The sequence below is a fragment of the Rhinichthys klamathensis genome, unplaced genomic scaffold (assembly GCF_029890125.1).
Source record: "Rhinichthys klamathensis goyatoka isolate OS25496 unplaced genomic scaffold, OSU_Roscu_1.1 h1tg000133l_1, whole genome shotgun sequence".
Classification (NCBI taxonomy): Eukaryota; Metazoa; Chordata; class Actinopteri; order Cypriniformes; family Leuciscidae; genus Rhinichthys; species Rhinichthys klamathensis.
In genome coordinates, this window is record NW_026606668.1 from 1,636,447 (window position 1) to 1,644,146 (window position 7,700).

Here is a 7,700-nt window from a genome sequence, read left to right on the forward strand (position 1 = left end):
AAAGTCATTAGGGAGAGACAAGAGTTTGGGAATTAATGTCACCCGGCGCTGTCTTCAATTAATGAATAATTATTCAGTGTTCAAAAATGAATTACTGCCTAAAAAATCATATAATAATTCACATCAACATATCGAAATATGAGTGAATTAGCAATTAAAGATGCACTCATATGAGCTTTATCAAAAAAAAAAAAAAAAAAGGGAAAACATAGAGTCGATTTCCAGAGGTAGGCCTATATATTGATGTTTAGCATAGCTTCTGCTGCTTGATTCCTTAAAAGGATATTCACCCAAAAATGAAAATTCTGTCATCATTTACTCACCTTTGTGTTGTTCCAAACCCATAAGACTTTTGTTCATCTTCGGAACACATTTAAGATATTTTGGTTCCACTTTAAGGTCTCATTTGTTAGTTACAGTAATGTATTAACATGAACAATGAGCAATACATTTGTTACAGTATTTATTCATCTTTGTTAATCTTGGTTAATAAAAATACAGTCTTTCATTTATTCATGTCAGTTCACAGTTCATTAACTAATGTTAAAATATACAACTTTTGATTTTAATAATGTGTTATTAAATGTTATGTATTATGTAACTAACATGTATTCAAATTAAAATGCCGTAGAAGTATCGTTCGTTCTTAGTTCATGTTAACTAAAGTAGTTAACTAATGAAACCTTATTGTAAAGTATTACCGATATTTGAAATCAAATCTGAGAAAGTTCTGTACTCCATTGACAGCTGCGCTTCTACCACTTTGACGCTTCAAAAAGTTCATAAAGTGATCGAAAAACGAATGAAATAATTGAGAGGTTTAGTCCAAATGATTCGATTTTCATGATCGCTTTATGAACAGATTGAATTTAGGCTTTTATTCACATATAAACATTGATCAGCGAACATAAACAGAAGCTCAGCTGAACCTGCTTGACTTGCAAGAACAAACCTCATTGGTTCTTGCGGAAGCTCAAATGTGCTGCGTAACATGAGAATGAACTTTATTGGTTCTCGCATGTCAAGCAAGCATGCTTGAACTTCCGTTTACCACAAATGATGTGTGCATGGGTGAATGTTTATCTGTATAAAAACTTAAATCTGTTCAGCATATAAAGTGATCGTGTTTCTTCCGAAAATTTGGACTAAACTGCTCAATTCATGGATTAGTTTACAATGTCTTTATTAACTTTTTGAAGCGTCAAAGTGGTTGCGTATAGCTGTCAATATGAGGGACAGAAATCGCTCAGATTTTATTAAAAATATCTTTATTCGTGTACCGAAGAAGAACAAAAGGGTTTGGAACGACATTAGGGTGAGTAAATGATGACAGAATTTTCATTTTTGCCTGAACTATCCCTTTAACATTTGGCTGCAAAGGACATATCTTTCCAGAATTGATGGCATTAAAAAAAATCTGTTAAGATGAAATATTATTTTTTACTTCCCTAACCAGTTCTGAAATCGTGTTCTCTTACACACATTCAAATATACCCCAGACGATTAAATATGTGCGAATCAACCAATTAAGTTTGATTGCAGTTTAGTTTTCCATGCCAAGAGCCATACTTCCATGCAAAGGCAAAAGACCGTAACTTCGTGTTTGGTCGAAAATGAGTTTTTTATATTTTTGGCACATTCAAGACCTCCTTTATCATGTGGATAAGTATTGTAGCCACATTGAGATGTGCCTTAATTAGCTCAAATTATGCATAGGGAATTTTAATAATTAATCATGAATATGATTAATATATTGCATATTACAGTTAAATTATCGAAATTGAAAATAGATCGATTGTATATATGAATGATCAATCATAACGAATTATAATTCCTCATTCATATATCAATGGTCTCATTACAGATCGATTATATGGGATAACTTTAAGGGAATCAATTGGCTACCAAACAATCGGTTTGTCCAGCAAACGGCTGTAAGATTAACCCATCAATTAATTCAACAACGTTATCCCTTTTTATAAACTCCAAGAAATCTCAATGTTCCGGCCGTGAACATTAATTTTCTCGTGTTTATAAAATTTACGTTACTGATATAGTAACACTTGTAAAGCTTTTTAGCGAGATATTCATTTTATTGACTTGTAAATGAGCACTTCAGGATCAATCAAGAATATGGTTTTAATAATTGAAACTACGGATACAGAATTCTACATTTGAACACAGGATACATGTATGTACAGTTAAACAGTAAAACTAACGAGACAGACGAACAACAAACAGGAGTGAGAGAGAGAGATTGCGAGAGCGCAAGATTGGGAGTGTGTGAGAGAGAGAGAGAGAGAGAGAGAGAGAGAGAGAGAGAAGATGAGATATCTTCTGGTTTGGCAACATTCATCACAGACAGAACCTTTTTAGACACCAAGGATCAACAGATCTCAAATAAGCATAGTAAAACGGATACTTGCAGAGGTACCGCTCTTGGGTGTGACCGATCTGAAAACGGCGTGTGCGTGTATCTCTGTCAGGTGGATGCCGAGCGTTCGGGTTCGTCCAGCGAGCGCGGCGTGTTTGAATGTCCTTGTAGGTGAAGCTTGCCAGTCTGGTTGTGTTCATTTTCTTCGCGAGAAGACATGAACAGAGGAGACTTCGAAAAAGATAAAATAAACTTGAAGAAAACAAAGAGAGAAACGATGGATCATCACACTAAGGCGATGTCCAGACGCACGAGGAGTCACATGATGAAGCCACAAAGAGCAGGAAGAGCCAGGGAGTTTTGGCAGAGAGTTTTCAGAAGCGTTTTTTTTGAAGCAGACACAGTTCCCTTTGTCCTGTGGGGGATGCCCACTTCATGTGGAGATTGCATTTGAGCCGTTCGGCTCCTGAAATATGAAATGTGTAAAATAATGCACCTTACTTCATCATGCTATCGGAATTCGGCTCCGTTAGATTGAGCGAATTACAGACATATCAGACACGTCGCATGAAGATTATCGGAATACAGAGTTACATAAGATATGCATTTTATAAGCATTTAATGTTCCTTCACACGATTATAAAGCCATAATACCGGCTACCGTGACCTAGGAAATATCAAATTCATGTTTATGCATTTCTTAAGTGGTTATACTTATAGACAATATAAGATTGCAGAGGCTATTCCCCTTTCTTCATCAGAATTCAAGTGGGAGCTGTGATTTCCCTTGGAATTCCTTTTGGGAGTCATAAAGTTTTATGACCTAGCAAGAAGGGAGAGTTATAGAATCTTTCTTTAGAAATACACTTTAAGGTTCGAAGTTACAGAACAGTTAAAATTACATCTGTAGAATAAGACAAGACTAATTAGATATGCATGCATACCGGAAGGTTGGATCCAATTTCTGTGTTATACAGTATACATTTATATACACATTATAGGACATTTGTGTGTGTGTGTGTGTGCAATCAATGTGTGATTGTCCTTCAGCGTTCAGGCAGCATTGTGAAGTGATCAAATCAAGCAGACCCCGTGATCGTCGGTCAGACCCATGAGGTCTTATCTCGAGTCACATGTCCAGAGCGGCTCGACTCGTAAGCAAAGCACTTCGTTGTTCATTCATTAGAGAAAGATGCTGCATTGTGCGAGTCAGAGTCAATGATTTAATCAATTCAAAACACTATCCCCTTTGTTTCATGAATGGAAGTTAAAGGGGAACTTAACTACATTAGAATCTAGTTAATTCCCTCCCACATACCAGAGCTGGCTCACCTACCGATCTGATTATCACTACATTCCCCCTTTTGGCGGTTTGGCAGGACCCGTGTGGGCGGCCTCGTTAAACCGTCACATTGGTCAGATGGTAGGTAAGTCAGGAAAGTAGGATGGCAGGTGGAGCTTAGAGCTGAGGGCTCAGCTCGATGGGGTTCGGCGTGGTCTCTGGCTTGGCACCCCCTTTTCCGGGGATGCTGTCTGAGACCTTCAGGCACGGCTTTCGTGAGCTTGGCTGAAGATGTTTGCATCTCGTTGAGTCTCCTTTGCAGAGTGGAGGCCAAACCTAGTGTCAGAGTGTGGCCGGTTACCGTAGAGATGCAACGCGCAGTGTCGGCTGCGGTCCAGGCTTGGACAACAGGTGCGGGAGTCAAGACTGGCAGTCGAGACACAGCTTGGAGGGCTGTGTCGATAGGAGCAATGTCAATTCACTGGGACCCCCTTTTGCAAACCACAATTCCCGTTCTGGAGTTAGGGTGACAGTGTGGTTCCTGACGAAGGATGGGGTTTCCAGTTCTAATCTGTACTCTTTGCTTGGAAGATGGAACTATGTCAGGTCATCCAGGTGGAGGATGGCACCTTTCGGTACTTGAAACCACACGCTCTGTTTGAGCAAGGTGACACGGGTGGCAGTGTCATGTTGGTTGTAAGTGAGCGTAGCTGTTCGCACGGGAGTGTTGACGAGCCATCTGTCACCTACAGTCTCTGCTTGTATCTCGGTGACTTGCGTGCGAGGCTTGGCTTCTGCAAGGCAGCCTGATCATGGGTTGCAAACCGCAGATTCCGTTAGTGTTGTCTTTGAGGAAGGGTTTACTAGGGCAGAGATAGTGAATGTCTTTGGTCGTGGGCTGCACATGTGGGGCCAGGTGCAGCGGTGTGTCGCTGGTCATGTGGTAGGCCACCCCGTCCGGGGCTGTGACCAGCGGAGTTTGAGCAAAGTCTTTCTGGAAGACAGTAAACAGCTGTTTCATGGATTTTACTGTCTGGTTCAGCAGAACGCTGTGAATGTTGAGAATTACCACAGTTCCCATCAATGTCTTTCCGATGGTCTGCAGGGATGCACTCTGTGTTGTGAGTTGCAGTCTTAGCTGTGGGACCTCAGTCCGAATTTCAGTCACATGGTTCGCTGCGTTGGCACTGGGCATACCAATGCTTAACAGAGTTCTGACAGCAGCGGCGACTCCGAGCAAAGCTCCCAGGAACCGTTTGAAACAGTGGTTGTGTCCACCTAAGTCCGCTTGTGTGACAGTCATTTTATCAAGTTGGTTGAGCCTGTGCTCGGCCTTGGCCTTGGCGTGAGCGAGGGAGTCCTCTGTCCATCGGGCACGGGTCCAGCTGTACAGCTGGCTGCTGTGCTGGGGTGAGGTGCTCTGTAGACGTTGCGGGGGTTGCGTCGAACACACACTTTCTGGGTGTGGTTCCTGCAGTTGGTGATCAGGAGTTGTTGTCCTCTCCGGACGATGCCTGCTGTCGGACCTGGTGAGATGTCCGATTGCGGCTGTCCTCTGGTTGGCTGGAGGCACAGGCATCGCGAACCACAGCATCATCCTGGTAAAAGTGAAAGGGAGAGAGAAAGAGAAAGGGAGGAAAAATTTCAGCGAGTGTCGTCCTCGGTTGGCTCGGACAGTCTTTTCGCTTTGAGGATGCCGGTATGCCACTTGCTTCGGTGTCTTGCAAGTGTCTCTGGTGCTGAGCAGCACGTGGTGCGTCCAGGGCGTACGTTGGCATGACCCCCCCTTTTGCACTGTGGCATCACAAGCTTTGGTGCAGTGATGGCATCAGGTGCAGAACGCTGAATGTTGTCCTGTGCACGCAGCATGTGCTTGTTGACGTAGGGTGTCAGGGGCACTGGTTGTCGCTGGGTGCAGACGGTGTTCGTGGGTGGTTGGCGGGGTAGAGAGGTGGTTTCTCATAGTGTCCATTGTTTTGTCACAGTCTGTGGTAGCTATAAGGTTACGGTCAGGTGAAGCAGGGGCTCTGTGACATTTGGTCATACTTGTGGTGAGAGGCTAATGCATGACCCTAAAAGTTCAGAACCACGGTTTAATGGGTTCGCTAGATATGTAGCATAAAGTTAGGTGTTTCATGTGTATCTAGCTAGTGATGTGTATCTAGCTAGTGATGTGTCTCTTTTATCTTTATCATCTTGGCTGTGGATGTTAAGACTTATGTGGTTCCGAGAGTATTTCCTGGAAAGGGCATAGCCGAGATTAAATAAATGACTTAAGATGGCTCTTACGACTTAATTATTTCTCTGGACTTAAGTAGTGGTTCACTACGGCTTGACGAAGTGAATGATGGGGAGAAAAAGGACAGCTTTCCTATTCCAATTATGCTTATTATCAATCCTTTGGACTATAGTTGTGCCCTAGTAAATTGTTGAAATTACCTGTGTTGCAGGGTCACAAAATGAGTGCACTTGTTGAAAGTAAGCACAATCACAAATAGAGGTGTCTCTGTTTCCTTTCTGGGCCCAATGGGAAATGGAACCACATACAAACAAGAGAGTATATTAAATTAAATCATATAGATGACCAAATAGACCGGGGAATAGCTGACTGCTATTATTATCAAAGTGGGAAAAGTAAATAAATAAATAAATAATGAAAACAAAAATTTAAAAGAATAAATAAACATAAAGTAAGTAATCAAAACAGCGGTAATGATCTGAATGTGATAATAATCAGTAGCACTAGTGACTAACTTTGGATTTGCCCAGACCAACACTCCACAGTGGGTTACAGCGGTTGCGTGTTCAAGGCCACACTCTGTGTGTCCCTCCAAATGTTAAGTCAACATGCTGATGGAAATTCTCATTACTATACGAATTCTTCTCTAGCTGCACAGTTAACATGTAGTTAAACTTAAGTTTAATTGACAGGGGATCTGCGAAGTTAGTCTTCAACGGTTAGCAAGGAGTATTCCTAAACCAGTGAAGGTGAACTTTAGCTAATAAGAATTGCAAACACGGAAAGTGGATAATTAGAAACCCTAACTGGTGTTGAGGAAAGTATTCTAGAATACTTTGCCCTGTGGAACACAGGCGGTGATTAAGGGTTCAAGTAAATGATGCTAGCTGCTAACTGTGGAAGTTATTTAGCTTAGCCTATGCTGTACGGGAGCTAGGTTAGGTTAGCTTAGCCTAAGTTAGCTTGATGCTAAGCTAGGTTAGCTTAGCCTAAGTTAGCTTGATGCTAGGCTAGGTTAGCTTAGCCTAAGTTAGCTGGATGCTAGGCTAGATTTAGCTTAGCCACCCAGGCTGGTTTGTTTACAAAAGTGACATTACGAGTTAACACTTCCTGTGGCAAGTTGTTGTCATGGGAACCAGAGCATGTCAGAACAATTCAACAGTACTTGAAGAATGTTTGTACATTTTACATGAATCACACACGTTTTAACGGGTTAACAGGAGGCGCCTATACTTTGTTTTTCAAGAACTTGGCGTTACATTCAGTAAAATGCAAATGTGTTGTGGCATTTGTTACTTTTACTCATGGAACTCTTCTCTTTACTTTAAACAACTTATTCTATTTGTTTACAGAGTAAGAAAATAGATTAGCTGTACGTCAAAGCTTGTCTAAGCCTATATAGTTACGTCCCTGTTATGCATAAAAGCAGACTTTTCAGGCAGTGAACAGTTTTGACCGCTAGGTATCACTCTGCTTGTAGATGCAGCAAAAATTTAGGTTTTGGTGAGCACACACACAAAAGGTTTTGATTATCTTAGTAGATGTGCATTAAGCAGCGTCGACTGATGACTGGTTTCTTACATGTCATAACCTATTACTCAAAACAAAAAAAACAAAACAAAAAAATCGCATGTTGGTTCTTTTCAGACGTTATACTTCGAGAGTAACAAAATAGAGTAAAAACAAAAATAAGAGATAGGATGAAACCGGAAATGAAGAGGAAGAAAGGAGTGTTTTACCTATTTAAGTTTAGCTAGGAGACATAAGTAGACTGTTGTTCCTTATGGGTAAGCTGCTGTTTTAGA